Source organism: Dinoponera quadriceps, unplaced genomic scaffold, assembly GCF_001313825.1.
Source record: "Dinoponera quadriceps isolate SergipeBrazil2010 unplaced genomic scaffold, ASM131382v1 scaffold1476, whole genome shotgun sequence".
In the NCBI taxonomy this organism is placed as follows: Eukaryota; Metazoa; Arthropoda; class Insecta; order Hymenoptera; family Formicidae; genus Dinoponera; species Dinoponera quadriceps.
The window spans coordinates 754,199-781,671 of NW_014555863.1; the positions used below are offsets into that span (position 1 = coordinate 754,199).

At 47.9% G+C, this 27,473-nt stretch overlaps 1 protein-coding gene across 3 annotated transcripts in view; it reads right to left on the reverse strand.

Moving 5' to 3' along the window:
• The window catches only part of LOC106745604, a 46,614-nt gene that overhangs the window by 17,939 nt on the left and 1,202 nt on the right, over positions 1–27,473 (reverse strand). The gene's annotated exons all lie outside the window — the stretch shown is intronic.

The window sequence follows — 27,473 nt, forward strand, 5'->3', positions numbered from 1 at the left end:
TAACGTCATTAAAAACAGCCAAAGAACTTTGTCTTCTGTTTCTTCTTGGCCGCGCACGGGACGCTTTAGGAATCCAAGAAGTTTTCTTTCTTTTCCTGTGAGGAAAGGATGCTGGGTAAACTCACCGTCGCCCTTTTTCCGCGATGCTGATTGACTATCTATTTATGAGCGCTGTTACTTACTTCTCGGTACCGCGAACCGCCGTCGCATAAATTGCGCGTTTTGACGGTTTAAATATAAATAATCAAATATTTAGAGAAAGAGAGAGAATTATGCATATTATTATATTAATAATAATAATATTAAAATGCAATATCATAGGGAGGGAATATATGTGATTGATATAATATTAATATGATATTAAATATATATTATATGTACATCGTGTGTGTGATATTAATATGTATATTCATATTATATTAATGATAAATGTATGTATGAATTTTAAAGGCGATAATCACTTTTCGTTACAAAAGTTAAAGTTCACAGTTTAAAAGAAAAATACGAAGCCTAATGTTTTTACATTCTTCATATGTTGGCATCGATCGATGCTACTAATCAGAAAATGTCCTTCTTGTTGCAGATCTGCCACAGAGATTGCGGGGGCCACACGATGGATACAATAATTTCATAAACGATTTTGCAATCGTCGCGATCATCAATTTTCGGAATTTTCGGAATTTTTTTTTTCATTCGCGACGGGTCAAATGTTCGTAGCGGCATTACGTGTTGCGTGTTCGTCATTCGAAAATTAAAATTCCTGCGAAACAGGATCCCGCGTTTTCGACAAGTTATAATTATCCGCGAAACGGGATAATATTATGTTCTTTCTCCCGATCTCGCGGAAAGCACCGTGCTCTTCGATTCTCGATTTTTTTTATATGCGATTCACGGCACGCGAGAATGTTCTCAGAGCGTTGGAATTTATCGTGTACTTTTCTTTAACGCCGTAAAAAAGCGATCGTGATCGCGAGTGGAGTGCGGTAAAGTGAAGTGAATGAAGAACGATCGACGTGGGAAGCGACGACCGGCTGGGCGGATGCGGGAGCGACGCTGCCAGGATGCAGCGATGGGTTTCATCGATGAGCCTCTGATGGTAGCTGGACATCGCTGGGCATCATCGGGGAAATGGTGAGTGCAGTACGTACGGGCGCTCACAAAGCGTCATTACTGCGCAGTTACGCAGTTACGTAAATCGCATTGATTCCCGAGGAGAAGTCGCCGCGCGTTGCATTTCTTAATAGATTACTTAAGGTAGCTGGCCCGTGACGATACTATTAGAAAGGTAATGGTTAGTACAACAAGAAGTAGCTCGGAAAATTTGCGCTAAATGCCCATAAACTTAATTTATGATGTACAGCTTTGCAACTGTAACAAGGGAATATCAATCCGATCCTTACATAATGTCTTAAAACTCATGAAGAAATAATCATTTTTCGCGTTCTGACGTGTAATATTTTTGGCTGCCCGTGTTAGACATATGTTTGAGAATATGTCGTCCCGTTAAACAGCAACTATCAGTAACGTAACATCAATGTTATAACTCCCCACTCGGCAATATAACTGTTACGTAACACACGCGTTATATTGCATTTATACTGTCGAGTGGGAAATTGTGACACTGATGTTGTGTTACTGTTAGTTGATGTTTACTGGGACACGTACCGATAGACACGTGCTATCGTGCGCTACTAGAGAAATGGTGTCATAACGTCACATTTTTCCGTACTTTTTTTGTATTTTTTGCGTATTGATTATAAATCTTTAAGATTATTTAAACACTCAATTTCTTAAAAAATGCGTAACCAAGAAGCGCATAAGGAAATACAGCACGCACAATATTTGCAAAGGAAATATAGCACGTACAATATTTTGCAGCTGTTATATACAAGTGTCGACTGTTATATACTTCAACCGTTATTAGAAATTGCGTACTTTACATATCAATTTCTGGAAAACTGGATGTTCAGTGATTTTGTAATTTTTTATAATCTTCCTACAAGTCTCTTATGCCGTCTTCTCGTTTTTCATTAAGACCGCAAGAGTTTGGTTTTCAGAATTAAACACGTGATATCAGAAGCCATTTTCGCACCTGTGACGCATATAAATAATGCAAATTTTTATTTCAATCGCTTTCGTCACGGTCAATCTTTTTCTAACTTTGCATACGTGTGCAGATCGTATTTTAATTAGTACGTTGTTAAAATTCAAGAAGATTCCTATGAAAATAAATTACGGATCAACCACCTTGAGAAAGATTCAAGACGGTTACTAAGGGAGTTACTTAATTTCCGACTTCTCTACTCCTTTTCATTTAAACGGCCGCATCTCTTCCGAATTTCTTCCCTCTCAATTCTTCTCTTCAAACGGCATTAATTGCCGATTCTTACCCGGTTGTTCCGGTTCACTCGGATAATTATGGAATCCACGCTCCAATGCCTCGCAACTGGAGCAACTATAGCCGCAGTTGGAAACGGAACATATGTTGCGTACGCGCTACGAATTATCCGCTCAAATGTAGAACCTTTTCTCTAGCTGCGACTCGCGGAGTGACACGCGGATCGTTCCAATTCCACGATGTATCGATTTACGAAATTCATGTCTACACGTCACTCGCCAGTTGGCACTCGAACGTAACGACAGATTATTGCGCGACTTGGTGATCATGCGAATTTCGCTTGCAGCGCAACGCAGGGCAAGGCAACGCGCGGGAACGCTGCATCGCCGTTTCCCGGGTAAAATTCGTTTTCGTCACGGCCGAATTGCCGGCCTAACTATGCCCGTGTCGACGTCTAGAACGCGCGCGAAACGGCCGCGGGTAAGAAAGAGAGAGATGGAAGAGGTCGGGCGTGTTTCGCGTTTCTTCCCTTCACGCGCGACCGGCCACGTTCCTTTCGATCCGGGGAATCCGCGTCTCTCCGATCGATCGATTTACCTGCGCGCGGGTCGTTGATCCACGAGAGGATTTCGCGGTTTCGATCGTCGACCGTGGCGATCGAGGGTCATGGATCCACCGTGTTCCCTCGCGCGAGTCGCCTTACGAACGGGATTTCTATGCGAGGCAGAAAAAAGAACGTGGAGGAAAAGAACAAAGAGCAACCCTCGATCGATGATCAACTTTCGGGTGCTCTTTGCGTGAAATACTGACATCGAGGAAAGGAATTAGCTGTTTATGTATTAGCTTTTAGCTGTGGGAACTAAAAACTAGATAGAGGGACGAGAAGAATTAGCTAAATTAATTAAACGTCAGTTGTGTATCATATGGACAGCGAATTTTTACTTGTGAGAGTTATATATAAAATATTGTAGTAAAAGTTACCACAAAATTTTACAATGCCGAGCCATACCGGAATTATGACTGATATTATTACGTATATTGTAATCTTTAGTGACGTGTACGATGAAAATACATCACTAAAGATCACAGCACATATCATATTTTCAATCATAATTCCAGCATTACAAAATTTTGCGGTCATTTTTACTACGATATTCTCCCCGCGTATTTTTTAGACGCGGAGCTAATTTTTAGCTGTGGGAGCTATTTTCTTTTTTTTCCGCGGAGTAACATCAAAATGAATCCTCCATCCTGACCGATTAAGGTCCTTATTACGCCTGTATTACGACACAAGACCTAGTTATATCCTGCGGTTGAACTGTGTGAGAAGTTACGAGGCACACGTACCGACCGAGAAATTTTGCCGCGAGTTTAGAAAGCAAGAAAAGTGACACTGACCGCGGCCGATCTCCAACGTCCGCCGCCGATGATAAATCGCGCGGAATATCGATCATAGGGAAAGTCTCCGGTCTCTCTCTCTCTCTCTCTCGCGCGCGCGCGCGCCGGGAAAAGACGAACGGGACGGCTCGTTTCCGGGACTCTTTCGATGCGCGTTAACGATTTACGATCCTCGTTACAGGTTTCTTTTCTCCGCCCGTCCCGACCGGAACGGGTGGGGAACAAGAGGGAGAAAGAGCGAGGGTAGAGGAAGGGGGAGGGCGGGCGTCGCGCGGAAAAAGAAAAGAACCACAAAGCTCATTGCCGTGTTTGCGGTGAACGGTAACGGTGATCATCTCCTGGCAGTAAAGTTTCGAGCCGTTGTCCCTCCGCTCGCGCTATCCGCTCGGCCGGAGGTTTAATGCGGCACAATGCCGATAGGATGGTAAATAATTTCTTCGTTGTGGCTAACGGGAACGCTCACGAGCACGCGAAAAGCAATAATTTCGCGAGCGGCCACCTCGTTTCTCACTGCCTCCTCGACGCCGCGCGTTTCTTCAAATTCAAATGCGCTCGTGCGATCTCAGGAAGCACTTCCTCGACGCGATTCATTGTATCTCGGAAGCCGGCCTGTCCAGCCGCGTGTTCCTTTTACATACTGATTACCGCCGCGCGGAAAACACGGAAATTGGATACACGCAGGGTAAAATTTACACACATTTCGTATATCCCGATTGGTCGGCCCTATATAGTTTATGTGTTAATTTAATTTAATTTAACAGAAGGTGAATATGTCGAAGAGTGATCCGAATATTATGTCGAAAGTTAACACAAAAAAATATGCAACAGTTTGATATTATTTGGAAGCAAATTGTACGTTAAATTATTTGCGGTATTTCACATATTTATTATATGTTAAATTAAAACACAAATGGTACGTTAGAAATTTAACGCAAAAATGTTAACGAGGACCGATTTTAACACAGGAGCGAAATATTTTTTACCGTGCGGGCGTTCGAAGTCTCAGAATCGGAACGGCGTGACGGAAGTGTTTCTTCCGTAAAAAGTCTTCGATTGAATAAAATCTGACGGTATCTTCACTCGGGCGATCACGCCCGGTGAAGCTAATAAAATAAGTGCACGGGTTGCGTGTACCTGTGTTAGCCAGTGTTTCATCAATCGGCGAAGATTAGAAGATCGGAAGATTAGAAGATCGCGTGGATCGCGCGAAGGATGAAAGGATTTATTACGACGGGGATCGGCCGCTATCAGATGGAATCGTGATAATTTTTGCCGAGCTACTTACGGATAATTGCATAATGTTACACCTTATTAAGACCATACCAAGACCGTTCCGCGAACAGGCATGTGGGTTGCACAACGGATATTCGATTCCTCCTGTTCCATCCGGTCGTCACGTAAGTCCGTAAGTCCGCCTACCTTAAATCGTATCGTAAATCCCTGCTAAGTCAACAGCGTTCGCAATTAAACGCGACATGCCAGTCTCTTTCCTCCGGGAAAGTACTTCCCGTTCTTCTTCGTCGGCGAACGGGCTATCACGGCCGGATGACTCCGACGAGCTCCTTGTTCAGAAAATTAAGCGAAACTGGCAGAAACGAGCTCGCGGACGCAACGATCGCCGTGTATAACGCTCGGCCGAGAGATATCATTTGTTAACTCGCTATTACGCTGACTAATTAACTCGTTAACCGAGCGGGAAATAAATATTCGCGGTAAGTGACTCATTTCCCCCTCTCTCTCTCTCTCTCTCTCTCTCTGTTCGCAAACGATTATATTTGCATCAACCTCGTTTAATCCCGACAGCTCTGACTGATCTTATCCTCTCTCGACGCGAAGTGGGTCGTCACGTGATATTACGTTATCCGTATTATCGATGCATACACATACGTTATCTCGAGCCCATCCCGACGCGCAGCGCCGTGTCATTGACTTTGCATCATTTCGACTTACGAAACGGCGAGGGGAGGACGGGAGGGATTCACTTTCACACGGTGGAAAGCGGCGGATCGCGGCAGATCGTATCTGCGGATCAATTTATGCCGTGAGCCCTATCGCGGATAATTAAAATCTTGTTATCTCGATCGTTATATCTGAACGATGTTCGCGGACGCCTCATACTCCCATAATAATCACCAGATTTTTATCGTCCTCTCTATCGTCGGCGCCCCCTTCCTCCCCCTCTTTCCTTCTCCCTCGCCACCCCCCTACCCCCCCGCGATTTAAGCGCCGTAAATCGGCGGTTGTGCTCGCGATGGCAGTAGATCGAGGCGAGTGTGCACAGGGAAAGAGGTTTCTTTTGATTTAGTACCTCTATTTGTTTGACTGAAATTCGTTTTGTAAAAACAATGAAGTATTCTTACTCGTTTGAATAAAAATTGTATCGTCTCATTCAAGAAAACTCGATTATTCAACAGGAAGAACGCTGTTATTTGAAATAATATCTCTTAACCAAATGAAACATTATTCGGTTGCAAGAAATATGTGGATATGAAACAAATCATTTCCTTACGAGAAAATTATCCTTCGTTTCGAGCAAACTTTTTTATTTAAGATAAAGATACATATTAATGGATAGTCCAACAATCGTGCTTATTAATCGAAACGTTAGTTCCTTCGGCAATGATGACAATTGGATGCAATCAAACTGATTAAATTTGGAGAAATCTTTTTCTCAGCGTGGCGAGGACGAATCTCCGCCGCGGAGCCTTTGGGAATTCGGTCCGGATCTCGGATTTTTCGACGGCCGCTTTAATAACGGCGTTCGGAGAGAAAAGCCCCGATCGGGGAAACTAGTTTCGAAACTCCGGCCGTGGACGAGAGGATAATTCAAACGGGAAGGAACCACGAGCAGGTTCACTGCCGCGCTCGTCGTTGGTATTCGCGTATAGTAGACGCGCACGAGTGCTTGCGTGAAGAGCGTGTGTGTGCATTTCGAAGAGATCGATGTGTGTCAGCGGGTCAGCGACATCCATCAGCGGGCATCAAGTGATATCCCTTCGACGTTTAAGCCGCTGCCCGGCTACCGAACGGCAAAACAACTCCCCTTCGACGTGCCATTAATTATCCGATAAGGTTATTGACTCCTCGTCTCTTTATCTTTAGACTTCCCCGCGACCGTGGAAAACGTTTTTCTCCCCCCTCCCCCTTTCTTCTCCTCCCTTCCCCCTCGTATTCCTTTTTCCCGTTCCTACCGGCTGGCGTATATTTTTACCGTCAAGCGGGGAGATCGCTCGTCGTCGGGATCGTTATTAAGCCCGGGAGATCGGCTCTAAATTTGCCGCGAAGATTTATAATTGAGCGAATACACGCGCGGCGCGTGCTTCGACTTGATCTCGCTTCTTCGGGCGCCCGCTCGTTCTCGTGAAAACAAATCCGCGCATAATCTCACCGAGAACAGGTTCTGTTATTTGTTACGGCGGGACGTCGCAACAAATGTTGCACCATTTACCACGGAGCGTAGTGGTATAGAGAGGATTAATACGATATCACCTTTCGATGCACCTCTCCGCGCAGTGTGCGCACCTACACGCTCGCTGCGCGCGCGGCATATGGTGCGAAGGCGACGGACACATGTCGCTTGAATTAACATGCAATTTTGCGGCTTAATTCTACGACGTCTGACGTGCCGAAAAAGGGAAAAGAAGGAGGAAAAAAGAACATCTGCTATGTTGCGAATAACCGCAGCCCAGCTCCATTCGTTCGCCCGCTGGCGATTGCAGTTTCGTAGGCGCGCGCCGACGTCGCGACGTTCTGCTCGCCCGGCACACTTTTCGCTCGCGCGTTTTCGAACGCGCTTTACCCGCGAGAAAGAAGCGAATTCGTGCGTGCACGCGCGGTCGTGCCTTTTTAATTAATCCCCGGTTCCGTTTTTCTCACACAGGCCGCGTGCAACGATGTTCGTCAGCTTGAAAATTGGAAAGACGTATCGGCGTATTCGATACACGAAAAAGATTGACGTCGATTCAAGATTTACATTTTCATGTATTTTTCCCGACGTAAGATTAAGTTTTATCCTTGTAAAAAATTATATGTTCTTGCTTACACGTGAGAGAATATGAATCCCGAATTGATATGAATTTTTTTCTTTGTGTACACCTTGAAAATAGGAGCCTAAGTTCCTAAGTAGGTTCCTCGGCGATTGATCGAAGCGCGCGTCGATCGGGCTGGGAGCCATCTGGGCGTTTCGGTTTCTTAGAAGCGCCAGAAATTGAGCCTAATTGCGTCCCGGGGCATGTCGAAAAGTAAAAACCGCCTTCACCGGGCGAACGCGCTTCTACACACACACACACACACAATGGCATTATTACGTGCGCGCGCCTAATAGTTTATCTTCATTTTTCCGCGAGCGTCCGTGTTGAGCGCGATCGCTCCCGTTTCTCTCGCGCTAATTGCCGTCCTTTTGCCCACAGCCGACTTTGGCCTCCGTTGCACTTTGCTATGGCACAGCCCGAGAGCCAAGAGTTGTGGAACTCTCTGCGGGCGTGCATTCCGCTAAATTGCGCGCGGCGAGAAGGCTGAAATCAGATCGTAAAACCCGCGGGACGATAATAGAGCGGCCGGGCCGGTGCTGAACTGCAAACACGGTGTTTTCTCGCCGTTGCTCCGGCTTTAAATCCGCCTGTCCGATCCTTGTCTCTCGGCCGGCTGCCGCCTCTCTTCGTACGCGGATCTCTCGGTGTCGAACAAGCGAGACTCTCGCGGAGCGCAAACAGCACGACGGATCGTAAATGACGAGCGATGTAAATCCGAGGCTCCGGCGAAAGAAAGAAATTAAACGAGCAAAAGTTGTATTAATACGCCCGATATTAACGATCTCCCCGTGTCTACTCGCTTTATATCCGTGGCAGTTATTGATGTTAATGTTTCACTCGGCAATCAGACTAGCAGCGGGTGCATCGTCCGACCGTGGCAAAGAGCTTTCTAACCGTGGCTTCAGCCCCGACGGACGAGCATTATTATATTGTTCGACGAAAGTATCGCGCGATTATATCTCGATTCTATTGACGTTTTCACTCGCGAGAGGATGTTTTTGCTCGGTGAAAGTCGAAAATTCGCGCAGCCACAGGGAGACGCGCTTGACCGAACGGTAAATCACACGAACTGCGACATTGCCGTATCTACGTCTAGGAATGTTGCGACACTATTGATATAACAGCGGTATCGATATTTTTCTTTCAATACCGGGTATTTTGGTATTGATATTTATCCGATATCCTTTTTTTTTATTTTTTTCTCGATCGACATGTTTAAGATATATATTTTTGCCCCATTAAAATCAGTGTAACACGCAATGATTTCTCGTTTCTAACGCCATCAAACAGAAATAATCACAGGGAGGAATATAGGAGCTTGAACACGTCCTTTTTAAGGTTTTCAAGCCACAAACCGTAGGAAGTCTGATGCAGAAAGTAAAAATATCTATATACTATAGTAAGATTATTATGCGTAGACGTACGAAACTCTTAAAAATATCTTGCAAGGCAAACATTTCTCTGGTTTTTAAATTTCCTCTACAGTTTTTTTTTTATTTCGAGTATCAACCAGTATCAACATTAATATTTTTGTTCTGATTTTGATATCAATAATGATATCGATACTTTGGTTAGATATCCGTTTCAATATTAATATCGATATTTTCATGGTATCACAACGTCCCTAGCTACGTGTAATCCTACGTGGCGCGATAGAGACCAAGAGAGAGAGAGAGAGAGAGAAAAAGAGAATAAAATAACCGATTACCTTCGTCTCTCTCACGTTGCGTTACACTTGTTAGCTAATTATCTCCCGAGGAAAATTACCACGTTAAACCGTGGAAACTGCCGCGCGGTGTATACCTCAAAAACAGTATCTAAAGATATATTGTAACTCTCTGTCTTCTCTCTTTTCTTGGCGCAACGCAACAGCAACAGAATTTTACTCGTTTCCCCAAAGACGTCAAGAAAGGCCGGAGCTCGCACAGTTGTTTTCACGTTGCATAAGTGCATCCAATTAAAACCATAACGCCACGAGCGAATCAAACGTTGTAACGTTGCAACGTTTCCAGGCGAAGAAAAAAGAAAACGTAGGAGAAAAAGGAAAAGAAATTCCAGGGCCAAAATACACCGCACAAACGACGGAAACATGAATTCTCCTTTTTCGTCGTGTAATAGCCGGGGCGAGCCTTAATTCGTGCATTACCGCCTGAGTTTCCACCGCGCGTATAAGGAAAGGAAAGTTCCAGGCGTCAATTCGTTAATCCATACTCCTCGGGCGAGCGAGCAGGCAGGCGGGGGGGGGGGNAGGTAGATAGGCGCGTTTACCTACTAGCTCTTTGAATGATACGTAAGCCCAGGCTCGTGAACTCGCGGAACAGTTACATAACGCAGCATCTCACGTGTACCAATATCCATTTACTACGGCCGGGCCGTACATTGCATGCCGCACAATCGCTCGCAAGAATTCGATTCAACGTCGGATTCGCGATTTGCTTTCAAGATCAGTGGCTCCGTTGCGTGAATATTTTCAGGTCTCTGAGGAGACACGCACGCACACACACACATACACATATTTCCGCTTCCAAGCCTGACTGAATTGTTCAATGAGAAATTAGGTTTTGCGTAATGACGTTTACGTGTATTAATTTGAGTGAAGGGAAAGGGACAGAGAAAAAAGTGAGCGCCAAGATAGCCGTCGGGAATTAAATTTATTTATTTATATTTTTATCTCTTCATTTATAGAAACAAATCTTGTACATGAATTGTAAAAAAAGGAAAAATCATGAAGGACTCTGTCTGAAATACTCTGTAATATTTGATATATTAGAATTTTGAAAAAACAGGGAGCACGTGATTATTACTAAATATGTAATAGAAACGTACATATACATATATATATATATATATATATATATATTCGTAAATATGTATATATGTATATATGTATATTAAAATTAAATAGAAATACTCATACTCAGAGACGATTTTAAAATATCTGCAATAAAATATATCAGCATCACGATTAATAGGTTTACACCCGCCGTAAAGAGATTCATGATAAGAAATGTAAGAGACATGTAAGAGCATTTTCTAAGATTTCTACCGAGGACATTAAACCCCGCAAGCGCTAAAATAATTGCAAACGTTAAATTTTTCATCAAATTTTCCGCCGAAGCAAAATTTACTCGGGACGTATCAGAAATATTAATAGAAAAGAATAGAATAGGAATCACCGCACATGAGCACTTGGCCATCAGATCGTTTGTTTACGCGCCGTCTTATCGTCGAATTCCTCGGCACCTGTTTTCTCCGAAGAAACGCACGAACGAACTTGGAATAAGCTTCTTATCAAACTTACACACACATACACATATGACGTTCAATCGCTCATCGGGGTTTTTATCACCGAAAATAGATCAATGGTGACTTTTTAACGTTATCGGCCGTGGAAGCGGTAGCGTGTAAAGGCCGCGCGATACGCGAGTGCACCTGCTTTCACGAGAGAGCAAAGGAGAACACGGCTGTTTGCACTCGCGGATCATAAACGAGAACTACCTAAGAGCTGCGGGCTGACCTTTAGCGGCGCTGATTACTTTGGAAACATTGCACCTCGCTTCGGTAAATTCAACGGATCGTGTGACTCTGGATCGTCGACCTCGTTTCTTACCTTGACGGTTATTAGACTTTTCACACGACTGTGAAACAACGTATGAACGACCCGGCGCTTTAATGTTTTACTCGCGTGATTGTAACACACATGGGCGTGCGCGGCGGAATGTATCCCGAGATTAACGAGGAACGGGGTCCTCCGGCTGGCCGAGAACAAATCCGAGGGGAGATACGCCATTTCCTCACTTCTCCCGCCGAGATTCTCAGCGTTAATATTCGCGCGAATAAGCGCAGTTACATTTCCAACCTTACGCGTATTTATCCAGAAATCGTTGATCGGCTTTAGCCGCGTTCAGTCGCGTTAAATCGTCAGTAGGTGTTAACGGTCGTTAACAGGTTAATTAAAATATCGTTAAATCGTTAAAATGTTTAAGATAGTCCACTCGGATTTTCAAAAGCGATATTAAGGAGCCCCTTTATAAGTTTATTATTTATTGAGGAAAAGATTTTCTTGTAACTTTATTAAACTAAGTAATGAATGTTGATTTTTAGCGAAATTAAGATAAATACATGCAATATTACAAATACGGATATATTATTTATTTTTTATTTTTCTTTATTAATGATTTATTTATACGTCGGCTGAGCTAGTAGAGGTGAACACATGATAGAAAATGATATATAAATAATTAAATATGTATATGTACGTATATAAATGAATAATACGTACATAAATAAATTTCCTATGGCTGCATTTTTAAAACAAGATGGTCAGTAATTCTGAAATGTTTGTATAATGTCTCTATATTACTCCTTAATATCACAATAGTTTTCCACTGACATTCTAAATGTGACTTAGATAAAAATTAAAAATGGAACATTAACCTCTCGAGAGACACGTGTGAAAAGCGTTATCCTCAGTTGGGAACCTCTAAACTCCCAAATTGCCAACTCGTTTTCTAACTTTGCTGACGTATAGGTGGTATTTCCATCAATATCAGCGGCTAAAATTCGAACTGAGATAGTTGGTTCGTCGAACGATTTTCTTAGAAATCTTTTTAATCCGAAGAAAATAGTTTGACAGACCAACTACGTCGATTCGACAATCGCGAGACGGACTGAAAGAAACAGCCGTTTCGTTCTGCGACGCCCAACGTACGATGCATTGTGGCCGAGGAGATCCGGCGGGGTTAAGGGTTAAGGGCTAACCGAGTTTCCGCCGGCAAGTAGCCCCCCCGATCGTAAACTCGTAGTAATTGGCTCTCCGCTGCGAATTCCATTCATTCGTCCCCGTGGTGAGCCGCGGCCACGATCGACGATGGCGTTATCGACTCGCGCAGGTTCGCCGCTCTCGCATCGTCCGCGAGATAACGACGGTTCTATTCCGCTAGCGCTGTTGCGCGCGCGCGCGCGCGAGAGAGAGCCGGGATTTTTCAATGACCTTTCCCATAGCGCACGTACGCGCGAGCGCCGTGGTATTTGTTCAACGCGTGGATAAATAATCGTAGATACGCGCCTCTTGCTCGGTATGGGTGCTCGCGTGTTGCACTCTCGTCTACAGGATGCTCCACAAGCCGTGATCTTAATATCAACGTTCAATTTTGACCCGGCGGGCTCGAGCGCGATCTTCCCCCTCCCGGAAAATTCCCCTCTCCCCCGGAGAGGCTGAAACCCCGAGTGAAGCAATCGGAGAAGAGAGCCGAATTAAAACTCGCACTCTCTTAAGTCGAATCGGTGAAAATGTTACTAATTGAATCGGTGAAACGGCATTGTGCCGGTAATCAGTGAGCATTCGCTCATGTTTAGTGGGAACACTTCCACTTGGCTCTTTTGTCTCGCACCTCGCTAATTTCATCGAGTGAAAGATTCACTGCATATCACTGTTACACGTCCCATAGAGATATATATTTATATATATGACAACACCTTAAAAATAATTGAGATAATAAAAAAGAAATGACAAATGATATCTTGTTCACTTTTATTCTGCAATCAGATTTCTTCGGTGGAAGCAGTCGTTGCCGTTTCGGTCGACTTTATCAGCGAAATTTTACCGATTTACCGTTCTCTATTTATGAGCCCCAATGACTGCTTCTCAGTGATAACACACCGACTGCATTTTAGAGAGCAAGCGATCGAGTGGCTGACGAACCCGCCGTTTCGAAACGATATCCATTTCGACGGGAATCTGATTGACAAACCGTGACGGATAATAGCGCTCCTCAGGGGGTGGCTCGTATTCCCGGCGCACGTTTGGCGCTAAATGCGAGCGACTGATTCTCGCGGAGAGCAGGTGGCACATCTAAACACGCCAAACATACGATCAGAATGGCGTCGCCGATGGGAAATCCGCTCTGAACGCTCGCATGGCCATTCTATTTTCGTCTTTGAGACATCCTGTACCCGCCGAGTGCACGAGTGCCAAAGAGAAGGAAAGACTGCCGGCCTCCTCCGGCAAAGGAGGGAGGATGAGACTGTGTGCTCGGCGCACTTCTACCAGCCTGGGTTATAGACGCGATGTAATCCGACATCGCAATCCCTAATTATGCAATGTTCCTCTTCTTCTTCCTCCACCACCTCTTAGCCTCTCGCTCCGCCACGGCGTGAGTTTTCTCACGCACCTGAAGTTCCGAACGGCGCGCGCCGTAGCTGCGCGACGGCGTTTCCAGGCGTCTTTCTTGCGGCGCGCGCGTTTATTTCCAGAATGAGTCGCGGCTGCACGAGCCGCCGCGTGACTAATTCGACCTGGAAGCTGTTCCCGATCGTTTTTCGCCGAGATATCCGCAAATGATCCCGAATGCGTAATCACGGTGGACGTCACGGGGCCCGCTGGTTAATCGGAAATGAGCGAGACCAAGGACGACGAGGAAGTCGTCGCTTCGAGTAATCACGGAGGAAATCGGGAAATTAAATCGAGGAAAAGTGAAATCCTCGCGAGGAAATGTCGCTCTCACCCTCTTTCTCTCCGGCACCTCGTTAGAACGCGAAATCAAAGCAAAACACGGGAAATCGAGCGGCGTCTAATCACAAGTCGGCGCGAATTTTTGCGACTTGTCGCGCGTGATCTCGCGCTCGCCGACTCGTGTCGAACTTAACGATCGTTATCGCGCGCGCGCGCGCGCGTGTCTCGCGCGCGTTTTTCACATCGACATTGGCGGGTGTGCAAGGTTGTTGTCGTCGTTGTGAGAGAATTTCCGCGCGCGCGCGCGCGCGCGAAAACGCGCGTATCTCTCGTAGTTGGATCGGTCCGCTCGGAAGTCGATTTAAGGGAACGTCAGATTCGATGATGAATCCGATAAAGGTAAAATGTCACGTTACATAAACACTGACACAATCGCGCTATTCTTTTTGCATCTCTCTCGCGCGTATTGATCTTACGTAAATGTAATTGCGATAATTGTGAGTGCGATGATTGACGAATGTGCGCTGTTATATTCTACCACGTCTGACAGAAAATCTGTAACCGAGATATGTAAAGATTTTTCTACAAACATTCTGCACCTTTTTAGACCCTTCAATCTTCAATCGGAAAAGGTATAAACGTGTTCCTTGACATTTTCCTAATTGAAGCATTTCTGTATCAGAGAAATATTTACGCTAACCGACAGCCGGAGACGTGTCAATTGTGACACTTGCGATCGTTTCCGTTATATATTAACGATACTCCGGCTCATTTCCGCGCATACTTTCGCAGAAGCATTCATATAATCCCGCGCAGCCAGTGCGACGCAAACTTTGCAGAAAGAAATCGATGCTCTCAAGTATGGCATCCCAGAGTATTTCTCCGCACCGCGGGGGCCTAAAAATTCGGCAAGTCTCGGGTATAATTAAATCAAGGTCTTCGTCCGCAAGAAGAGATCCCGGAGGCGATTCACGCGTTGAATTAATTTCTCGCGACATTCCGCGACACGGCTTGCTCGCCTCCGCGTGTTCGTCGCGCGAGTTCCCTTCGCGCTGCTGGAAACGTCGGGGGTAACGTCGGCGTGCGCGCGGACAATAGTCCGCGTTACACAAGCGTCAACCGGCGGAAAAATTTCGCGAGAGAGGTAGAAAAGTCCGGGCGGGCGAGAGAGACGAGTCGTAACGAGAGCTGAGAATCCCAGAATTGTGCCGTGGCCGTGTGGAAATCGACGGAGGGAGGACGGGGGACGTTCGAGCGCCGCAGACAGGTGAAACATTCTCGAGAGAGACGGAGAGAACGGTTCGACGGTTATCGGTTTTAACCGCTCCGCAATTATTCCTTTATGTTTTCGCCTTGTATTTCCCGCGGGGTTTACGGCACGTTGCAGAAACGCACCGTTTGCACAAATCAGCGGGACTCCCCGATCCGCCGGCGTTCTTACGAACGGCGGAACGAGGACGGAGAAACAAGAGAGAGAGAGAGAGAGACAAGAGCGTGCGCTCGCGTAAGATTCAATTGAACTTAACGCGACTCGCGATTGTCGGGCGAACCGTTGCGCGCTTTCTCGCGCCGTAAATCATCTCGGAAAATGTAACACATCGTGTGACTGCATAGACTGGAAACTCGCCCACTTTTGTACGATTGTGTAATCGTACGTCGTCTTACGGGATCGCGTCTCTCTGTTCGGGCGTGTGAAAAGTGCGTCGCGTTCGTTCGTTCGCTCGCTCAGGTGCTCGCTCAGGTGGTTGATTTCTGAAATTGGGGATATATTCGTAACTGTCCGGGGCAGGAAGTCGTATCGCAAAGCAGGCTGCACTTGAGATAACGAGCGTGTTAAACCCGTTCGGCGAAACTCGAACGGTTCCCGCAGAATCCCGCGAGTCAACCTTCAGTGGAAATCGACAGTCCACGTCGGCCAGGCTTCGCGCCTGAGAGCGGAGCCGCGCGTCCTGCGCTTAGATCGCTCTAATCGCGCAAACAGGAGAAATTTTGCATTCGGCCGCCTCTCGCGATTCGCGGGCCGCGACTTTCACTGCCACTTTCCATTACTCTACGAAACACAACCGTTGTCACGGGATCGCCGTAAGTGAGATTATGACCGGTATTAACCACGGTGCGTAAAACAGAACGGAAAATTGCGGCCGTCCCGCTCGCGATCGTTAAGCTTAAAGCCGCTCGAGAGACAATGGTTTTTAGCGCGGCCTTTTTTTCTTTTTCGGTCCAAGCCTCCCTTTCACCTCAACTCCTCGCGCGGTTCTTCTCCTCTCGGAGCCGAAGTCTACGGCGCTTCTCGAGAGGTGTATCATTACACTTCACTTCGATGGCATTTCGCTTCGACACGTGTGATCCGCCGGGGTACTCAGCCAGAAACGAGAAGTCGAATCGACGTCGATTGGCAGTGGTCTGTCGACGGTCGAAATTTCGTAGTCGATTCAACTTGGATATGAGCTTAAATTTCGACCAGTCGTCGGCATTAGTTAATGTGAATGCAAAATATCGTTTGTAACAAAATTACGTTGATCTCCATTCTTCGACGCACCGACGTCGACTCGACTTTTCATTTCTAACAGAACTGGTTGATCCATAAAACACCGGATTTTCAGTGTGATATTAGGGATTTTTAGGCGATATTAAAAAGCATCTTCATAAACTTATTATTAATTATTATTACTGAGAAGAAGATTTTCCTGTAACTTTGCTTAACTAAATAGTAAATATTAATTTTCCGAAATTAAAAAAATATATGCATAATATTACACGATATTAACGCTTTATTTATACATCATATCAGCATATACAGCATATCAGCTAATAGAAATGAACACATAATAGAAAGTGGTACATAAATATTTGAATATGTATATGTGCACATATATCACAAGCGTTATGATAAATTATAAATTTCCTGTGGCTACATCTTCAAAACAAAATGGTCAAAAATTCTGAAATTTTTGCATAACGTCTCTATGTTAATCCTTAATCACAGTAGTTTTTCACTGAAATCCTTAATATAACTTAGAAGAAATTAAAAGCAGATGTTAAAAGCAGCTAAAAATTCATAAGGATTCCTAAAAGAAATGGCTTGACAGACCGGCCGCCTCGAATGAGACTTTCAGAATGCTCGCGTTTCGCTGACAAAAATATTATCTGTATATAAATTAATTGCGCCCGCATTATTCAATTAACATTACCGTCCGAGCGATATAAAACGGATCGCTCTTCGGCACGACGATCGACGCCAGCGTTGATAAACTGCGCATCGACATTCTGCCGGTGATACCGAGTGTAATACTCATACGTCTCTGCGATATGGTAGTATCGATGCCGCGGCTCGATGTATACGGCCTCACGCCGTAGGCAGGATGTCCGCTTAGAATAGCCGAGATAATCGCGCGGCGAGTTCTTCAAAGGACGAACCGTACGCCGGCGCGTATGTGCGCGCTAAGCCAATTTAAATACCACCACACACTTCGCGCTCGCGAATCTTCGCTTTTGCCCGCTCGTCTATCCCCGATGGGAGCCCGTTCCTCCACCTCGCCGCATAATTATACGCGAGTTAATAATGACTTACGAAGTGCAGGCCTTCGTTCGTCCGTTCGTTCGTTCGTTTGTTTAGCGGCACCGATACAGCGGTAGGCACGTAGCCGCGCACGTTCATACAGGGTGATGTTAAATCAAGTCGCCGGGCTCGCCAGGCGCGCGAATACTTTCTTTTAATTGAGCTTTAATTGAACTTTTAGCTCTCGGACACCGGCTCGGCTTGATAACCGAGCCTGCAATTACAATTCTGCCAGAGAAAGCGGACCCGATTTAAAGCCAAGCATGAGACAAACCGGGATGTCTGAATCAGAATTCGAGATATCCGCAAGGCCCCCCAAAGAAGCGAAGGAATCTAAAGGCGTCCGCAAGGTGTATTTTACACACTCGTGTTGCGCGGAAACGATCTGTTACTTTCTATCCTTGCAGGACTTGAATCGGAAAGCCCGGTTGCTTCGGTCGCTCGCGCTACGAGAATCGCCGACACTTGGACTTGGTTTCTCGCGAAAAGTGGTCAAGTCGCTTTCGAGCGTTGACGGGGAATCCGTCCGCGAGAATTCGACGCTGTTCGATGCGTCGGGATCACCCTGTAGGTATTCGAGGCCGAGCGCGACGACGGTGTTGCATTAAATTGTGCACGGTGCTAATCTCGCGTTGCGCTGCCGGCGTAATTCCAGCGGCCGGCGGTTTTCTTTCCCCTCGGCGCTTTCCTTTCGCTTCGCGAGGTACTCTCTCACGGCGGGTGCCACGCGGGATGACGAAAATCGCAAGTCACCGATTATCGGCCACCGCGACCTTTTTTCCGAACGCGCGAGAGCCGCCTGTCTCCTGTCCGCCTGTGTCTGGATAGACCGACGCGGCCCGATGATGAATCGCCGCTTCGATGATGATCGATGATGCTCCCCTCACCGGCGGTGTCGATACGAAATAGTTCCGACGGTCGTACGTTCACATACAGACGCGTACACAGAGACACGTACGGACGGACGAGCGGATATGCTCGCTCATTACGAGCGATAAGCTCACTCCGAGGTCCGACGCGATGGAAACAAATTGGAGACGTCGTGGTACGCGTCGGGGGCACGCCGATAACCGCGAATCCCCCGACTCCTCGAGTCCACCGCACGGAGTTACGCATTCGCGGTGACCAGGAAAACGCGGCCACCTGAGGGGAATTATGCATCCGCGGGACGGCATCGTCTTGCGCACGCGTATCGCCGGGAATTGTCATAATTCCGTGTTATAGCTCCACGGCATTTAGGATCACCGTCGGTGCCGTCGATACGCGTAGATATATATTCCGAGGTCGCCCACGACGATGATGCATCGAATTGCACGGCGCGGTCGCCACGGTATGTTAACGATTATGCGCTACATTTCTCATGATGCGCGCACCACCGCGCGCCACGGCGACGCAACGCGCGATGCAACGCAACGTCGGGTCAGTAATAGCCGTAAACAGGAATCTCTCTCTTCCTCTCCCCCTCCCTCTCTCTCTCTCTCTCTCTCCAATCTCGGAAACGTGTATGTCTTTCGGGCAATTATTGAATTAAGTGAGCAATTAGGGCGCAGCGTCCAGCGACGCGTAATTATATCAATATAATATATCGCGGACGTTAATTCTAATAACCCCGGTAAAGTAGCGTAATTTATGACGGCGATTAGCGAGAGCTCGGCTCTTGGCTGCCACCGGGGCCCTTCGCGGGCTGCAAGGCGAATCGCACGAATTTAAATAATAGCGACGCACCCCGAGACGACCGTGGAGTTCTCTCGATTGTTTTTTCTTTTTCTCTTTTTTTCGCGTGGGCACTTGTCACACCCGATAAATACCGTGTGTGTATCGTGCCCGGTGGTCGGGATTATCATACGAGCTTTCTTCTTCTTATTCTTCTTCTTCTTCTTCCTCTTGTCGAGGGGATGCAAGTAGGACGGCACTCTTTCTCCGCTCATTGCCGTTCGCCCCAAATTCGCAGCACGGATTACGAAAGTTGCTGAGTCTCTTTCCTTCTCCCCCCTCATCTCTCTCTCTCTCTCTCTCTCTCTCTTTCTATCTGTCCCGTTCTCGCTCATTATCGTTCTCTCCAATTTATATAATACGCCGCGCGCGATACAAACGATAAGTGTTACTCGACCGTACTTATGCCGCGCAACTATTCGCGAACGGTCGTTGCGCGAATTTTAATGCCGCGGTGTAATTAGCGCAATATCATTTAACACTCGAATAAGCCACTTAATTGAACGCGAAGACGCCGCACGCCGAGGATTAATCGAATTGTGTATTGCGCGACGGGCGATTCCACATCCGGCCGTCGAATAAAGATCGCGACGTTCTCGGGGGAAAAAGAAAGAGAGAGAGAGAGAGAGGGAGCATCGCCCGGCCGTTTCGCATATCTGCCTCGGCGGAAATTTCACGTCGGCGATTTATTCGAAATAAATAAACGTTACGGTTATGCAGATGTATGCAACCTTAATTTGGACACACCAGTCGACGCCGACCGGCGCGAGTCTCTTTCTCTTAAAGCAACGTCTCGGGTTATCGCCTCCCCGTCCGATTAATTAGGCTTCCTTAATTAGGGCCCGATATCGGACGGCGAAGGCGCACGATTTAGGCTAAGAGGAGTCATCGGTAATCTGCCGGCGCGGATTACGAAAAGCGACGTTTTTGCATCGCTCCCGCGTTGCACCTCTCTCATTATCGGTCTGCCTAATGCATAAGTTCGCTGTTAATGCACCATTATTACCGCGATCGTATACACGCTCTCGGCGTAATGGCCGGGCTCGGTGCATAATTCTGCTTCTCCCTTTGTCATCGTCTCCGTCTCGAAACAACCGGGGTACTCGGAATCGATGAATGCTAATCCGCCGTCAGAGACGGGCACGGCGAGTTTTACACAGAGGCGCGTCCTTTTCGATTCGGCGGTATCGAAAAATACGGAGCAGCAAAAAAGGGAAAGCGACGCGAGGCGGAAGAAAAAGTGAAACTACGTGAAATTGCTAAGTGCGCGGAATAGCGCGACGTCGTCGAACGACGGGCGATATTTCGCGCGGAGCGACGAAGTCGCGCTCTTCGCGCCGGTGTTTCAGGCCTTTCCGCCGTGGAAAAACGAAGAGAACGAAACCCTCGCGACTTCGCGGCCGGACACGCGATCACGCGAGCGCGCCTCATTGATTTTCACCTCAGATAGACCGCAAGCGCTGCGTCACGAGTGGCCGAATGGTTTTCGTGGAAGGAAAACCGCGCGTCCTCCGGCTCGGGGTCCACATTGCGCGGCATGTTACGGCGGGAAAACCGCGATTTTCTCCGATAAACACGACGACGACGACGGGAAATAGCTCCCAGCCAGCTTTTTCGTGGCAAAAACCGCGCGCGAGACTGACTTTCCCCGCTCCGGCCGGCGCGCGATCGTTATTGCCCGGGCGTAAAAGCGAAATGCACGTTGCGCATTTAAAGAGGGCCGGCAAGAGCGCATAACATATTCATTACTCACTACTCACGATACCTCGGCGTCGCCGAGTAATATCGCGATTCGCTGAACATTCCGGCACGAGGTGAAACAACACTTGCCGCGACTAATAAGCGTACACGCCGTCCAGAATGAAAAGCGACCGCGTATTAACGGCCGTTAATCTAGAAATCAGGCCGATATTCCGCGGTAGTAAAGTTTTATCGCGAAGTTCGCTCTTTAATCGCGTTATCACTCGGCGAACGCCGTGGCGCACGATGGAAATACACGCGCTGATCGTCACCGATCGCGCCGAATAAACGATTCCACCTGTCAGTTTTACAGCTTTTACCGAGTACATACGAGCGGCCAATTTAAATATGAACATATTTACACCAGATGCATGTATGTATGCCGCACCACGCGCATGTAGAAAGCCTGGGAAAGCGAATTCGGCACGTGCGTTACACACTGAAAGGATTACGAGTACCGGAATTTGGTTGGAGGAAACCGAATTTCTGGCTGTAAAAAACCGAATTTGGAATGAAATTCAAACGCGTCTGGTTGTCCACTTACAGACTGATCCGGGCAAACTGGTTTCTCAGCGCGTCGGACGAAAGTTTTATCCTCTTGCTTGGATTTAGAGGAATCTCGAAAAATGATCTCCGAGCTCCGACATTCAGCGGACGGCTCTGATGCTTCAATCTCTTCCTACTTCTGCCATTTGATTATTTAAAGTAACGCGCTAATCGAAAGGACGATCCATAATTGTTTCGAACGGCGTACACGCGTATTAAAATCAATAAGAAGAAAGCGGGCGCGGGAATCTCTCTCCGGAAAGGGGCCGCTTCCGAGGGGGCCACCGAGAGGCGGCAACGCGGACGGGAAACGTTTCGGCCTCCGGGCGGACATTAATAATTCCTCGAAAAGTGGACTGTGTTGCCGGCAAGGAGGGAAGGAGGGAGGTGAATCGCGATGCCGGCTCGCCGTTAAAATCGAGCGTGCTTTACCTCGAGAACGACTTCCTCCCGCCTATCGATCTTCCGGGTTCGCGCGAGAGAAGCCGTCGCGGCCGATAACGCTCCTCGGTTAGAAGTAGGCTCGCGACTCTCCAGCTCGCGCTAGTCGAATACTGCACTCGAGCCCGTAGATACAGATCCACCACGTATGCACCACGCGCTAGTAGACCTACTTTACCTGGTCAAGAGGATCAGAGTCTCTCTCTCTCGAGCCGGGCGCAACTCGAGAAGCGCTGAAAATATCGCGAATCTCAGCCTCGGAGTCGCTAAGTTGAAGAGCTCGCGCGGACGGTCCTCAAATCCGACCTCGCTGGAAGGTGAGGGAAAGGCGGACCGAAAACCTTCTGAAATCGTCAACACGGAGGAAAGAATTTCGCCAGAATAACGGAAGAGAATCTGTTCGGACGGCGGAAAGATTTGGTGAGAACATTAATTGCTACTTGCTGGACATACGGCGAAACAATTGTGCCGATTAAATTTTACTGCTGTCGCAACGTCTCGCTGCAACAGCGAAATGATTTTTTCCGTGTAAGAAATATATTTGCTATATTAACAAACAGCTTGCTGTTTTCAGCAGAAGCTTGTTTTCTCCGTGAAAAGAAAGTAAAGGACGGAGATTACACGGTTACAAAGTAACATCCGTTTTCCATAACCCGCTTTTCTCGCGCTCGAAAGAAGAGAGCTGGATTTACGTGCGCACCGCAGGTGCGACGCGCAGGCCTGCCCGATCGTTTCGCCATCGATCGCTCTGAAATTAACTTTCGGCCGCGCCGGTCGAGCGATCAAATGTCTACCCTTGTTTCTGCACCTCTGCGAACGGTGACACTTCGAGGGAGCCGAGGATGAACGCGTCGGATTCGTCTCGAAGGAGCGCGCTCTCCGGCTTCCGGAGGGCGGCCGAAGAGCTCGAGAGGAAGCGGCCGAGACGTTCCGCGTTGCAGGACGATATCGGAGGACGTTCGCCGCGGGTCGAATCGCGGGGTCCCGCGGCGCGAAATTAATAGCTGTTCTGCGCGTAATCCCGCCATCGATTTTCCGGGTCTCGGATGGGAAAACGTTCGCCGAACGTAAGTAAGTAAGTAAGCTTCATTTGACGATCGGATAAACGCCGGTTACATCATCGGCGCGGAGAGGGGAGGGGGAAGTTTTACACGGTCAAACGAGTCGCGCTACTCCGCAGGAAACCGTTTAGCCGCGGGACGGGTGTTTCTACGAAACGATTGCTGACTTTGAGACGCGTCCCGGTGCATGCGCCGGCCTGGACGCCGGCTCGTCCCGGTGTTTATGGATCCCTTCCGTTACCATCGATCTTCCGCGTTCTGCCGCGGCCACGAGCGCAACGAGCATTGTTCTAAAAGCAACAAGGATGAACCGGCATGCATATACCGGTGCGAAACAGCGAAACACGCCCAGCGTTGATCCTGCCGCGGGTTATCGTCCTGGTATTAATGCCTTTCAGGCCCCGCCCGATGACCATCGTCACCGCGTTATAATTGAATGAAGATATACCGGGGTTAGAGAAGGAGGGAGAGGTGGATAGATGAATAGATAGATGGGTGGATAGATAGATAGATAGAGGAGAATCGAATATACATGTATCTAATCCTGGGGTCAGAAACGCTTGGAATATACAGTAATGATACGTAATTGTTATCGGATGGCTGAATCGACCCCCCGCGCGCGCGATTAATATACATAGTTATTTGAATATATCATGGCAACGAGACAGGGGGAGAAATTAAAATCACAGTGGCGAGTAAGAACGACGCAAATGAGAATCGGAATTCGGAAGAAATTCACGGAGAAACTAAAAGTAATGTGGCGGAACGGGAGAAATAGTAAATGGCAGGCTAATTAGAGCTAGATGTTGTATATTAGAAACTGAGCGCGTCGCGCGTGGAAAAATAAGGATTCTGATAAAAGCTAAGAAAGGAAAGGAAATGTTGTTAAAAGAGGAAAAGGCAGTCGTGAGAAATTAAGAGAGCGAAAGGGTGAGAGAGAAAGCGGGTCTTATCACTCGCGCGATCGAGGTATAATAATAATAATATTTGCTTGTCGCTCGGAATACATATACCTAACAATTTGACGATATGACGCTTGTAATATAAATTACGTGTAAAAGTGATGCACGACCAAATAGTGCAGCGACAATTTTACAGTTTTAGAGTTGCTATTATCATCATATATCATCTGAACGGGCACTCCTACCCCCCTGTTGAAGAAATAAAAATAAGAAAGCAAGGGCTAAGAGTGTACATAATTAAAGTTCTGTTTTTTACGCACGATCACGCGATGCACACGAAATGCCGCCTACCGGAGAGTAGAGAAGGAAGATGCCGAGCGGAAAAGAAAAATCGTCCGGATTAAAACCGCGACAGCTTTTGGATCTCCTGGACGAAAGGAGATACTTCTCTCTGAGACGTGCGCGTCGGATTCTTTGAATTAGCTACGAGAAAACACGGCACTTCATTAGAAAAGCCTATTGCCGTCGACTTCGTCTTCGTCGGCTGAATTCCGAACGTATAGACCGCGTATAGAGAATCTCGGACGACTCGGCCGGAGAACATACCTCGCGCGAAGGCGACGGGGTCGCGATAACTATCGAACACGTGGGGAGGGAGGGGGGGGGGGAAGCGAAGTTCGCCGCGTAGTACGAACTTCCGGCAGTCGGATCTTCCGGGTGAGCGGTAAACGCCCGTAGTCGGTAATCGATAACGTTCAGCGACGACGGGCACAGGTAAAACGAGTTTCGGTAAACTCGGCGATACTCGGTAAACGGGTAGCGGCGGGTGCCGGGTGTAACCCTATAGGAAACCTTCCGCGAGTTTCACTTTGCAGTACTCCGTTACCCCGGGCCGGTCTCGTCGTCCGCCTCGTAGTTCGCCTCGTCACGGATACACACGGACGGTGTAACACGGGGTCCACGATGATGCTGCTGAGGCGCGTTGCAACAGGCCGAGCGAGCGGCCGGTGCACACGCGATAGATGCGCCTATCGGGCGAGTGTGAATGCACTTATCGCGGTCTATAATGCGAGAGCGACTCCGTGACCTTATTCTTTCTCGCATGGCGAAGTGTCACGCTCATCTCCAGCTACGAGAGTAGGCGACCGATCGACAGATCGACCGACCGGTTGCCGAAGAGAAAATCCTCTTTTTCCGCGCACTTTTCCGCGCGCGCTCCAGTTCCAGAGACTCTCCGCTCGGCCACGTACTCCTCTGCGGCAGAAGCCGCAAAACGTTGCATAATTGAGACACGCTGCGGAAGTTCGTGGTGTCGCCCACCGACCCCTCCTCCCGTGGCGTTCTCCCTCGACGCACCGGGCGAGATCAAAGTTTCAAGAGCGTTTTTACCTGGAGCTTTGCTCGGCCGTCCGCCCGTCGTGCGACTCGTTTGAATCCTCCGTCCTGAATTATTCGCAAGAGTCACAATGGCCGCTTCGACGACGCGCGTAATTCATTTATAATAGATTCATCGCGAGACCTATAAATCTCCCCCCTTTTTTACACGGGGGGGGGGGGCGAACAACGATGATATTAGAGATCGAGAGACCAGAAAACTGAATATCCCACGGGACATTTGAATATTTCACGGACGAAATCCAAGAATATACGCCGGATACCTGCGCGTGCGAGCGACGATTCTCCGAAGCGGCCGTTGTAATTTACATGGTCGCAAATCGCTTTCGCAATTTCGCTCGGACGTGTCCGGTCGTTTTTTATCACAAGCGTCGATCTGCGCGCGCGAGAGAGAGAGAGAGAGAGAATTCGCGAACCGAGATCGCAATCACGGCCATTCGTTTCGTTAAGGCAAACGCCGCGCCGTGTCCGAGAGTCCTTTCCTCGTCCATCGACACCGTGTCATCCGATAGCCGCAGGATATACGTGCCTAGCCGAGATGTATCGATTGCTGCTCGCGCGTCTCGCTTTTGTACGAGTTCGCTGGCGAGACGAGGTGCGGTCGTCGCGGCCGCTCCTGAAGAAGAGAGACGGAGAGAGAAAGAGAGAGAGGGAGCGAGAAAGAAAGATTCGAACACGGGGATGCACTTCGATGCACGGAGGGCTGCTGGAAGATAGAGGGAGGGTAACGCGGCCGGAATTAATGCGGAGTGAGTAAGCGGGCTGGTAGTCGCGCGAGGGAAAAGGGATTTATGCACCGCCAGCGTTGATAAAATATATCCCGCGGCGCTGGAGATATATATACCTCTTCCAGTGTTCGTTTTCGTGCGCGTGTGCGAACTCGCGTGTGCGCCGTTGCAAGTTTTCCTCGCCGTGCCGCCTCTGGGACCGTCCTCGCGAGCGCGCGCAGGATCGATAATTAATATAATTAATAATTATATTCTTATCGGGCCGGATAATCGTGACAATGAATAACCGGGCGCAAACGAGGATGAGTGTATATCCCATTATTATCGAGCGCCACGTGTATTTTTATCCCCGCGTGAGACTCCGGCGCGGCCACTCCGGCGGGATCGTAAATTGTAAAAAGGACATGTCGACGTGCGCAAGCGGAATCGTCTTGTGGAGTGCAATTAACGTTTTAGCACGACCGTCAAAGAAACGGATCCGTCCCGCGCCGGTATCCGAGAGAGAGAGAGAGAGAGAGAGATGAGAAAGAGATCGCGCAGGTGGGGAAACGGATGGAGAAGGAGGCGAGAGGAAAAGACGAAGACAGAGAGAGTGTGTGTGTGCGAGAGAAAGAGAGAGAGAGAGAGAGCGAGTGAGACGGGGCGCGCACTTAGGGCCTTTCGTCACGGGGACGAGACGAGAGGCGAGAGAGGCCGCGGTCAATGGCTGCGGTATCCGCAGGTTCAAGGAAACCGGGCTGGTCCGATTCGACATCGCGTCGTTCCCGGGGAAACCGAACAGGTGACGCGCCTGTGAAAATGCAGGTTAATGGAATGCCGTCTAAGTAGCCTCTCCGCGCTGCAGCAACTGCATACGATTACCAACTGGATCCTCGACGGAGACTTCCACGCTTCGCCGATCCGATGGAGAACCATGTCGCCCTCCTATCGAGGATGTTATATCCGACACGTGTGCGGAATTTATCGTAGGACATTTTGCGCATACGCGCGATTTATTCTGTTTCGCGATTCGCGAGAGTAAAAATCCTAAAAACGCGACATTGAACGTGCATTAAGTTTGAAAATTGCTCCGGTCGCTACTGCAGTCTCTTCGTCTACAAACCGCTAATAGAGGGAAAGTTCATTCCAAAGAAATTACACACACACACACACACACACATTAATTTG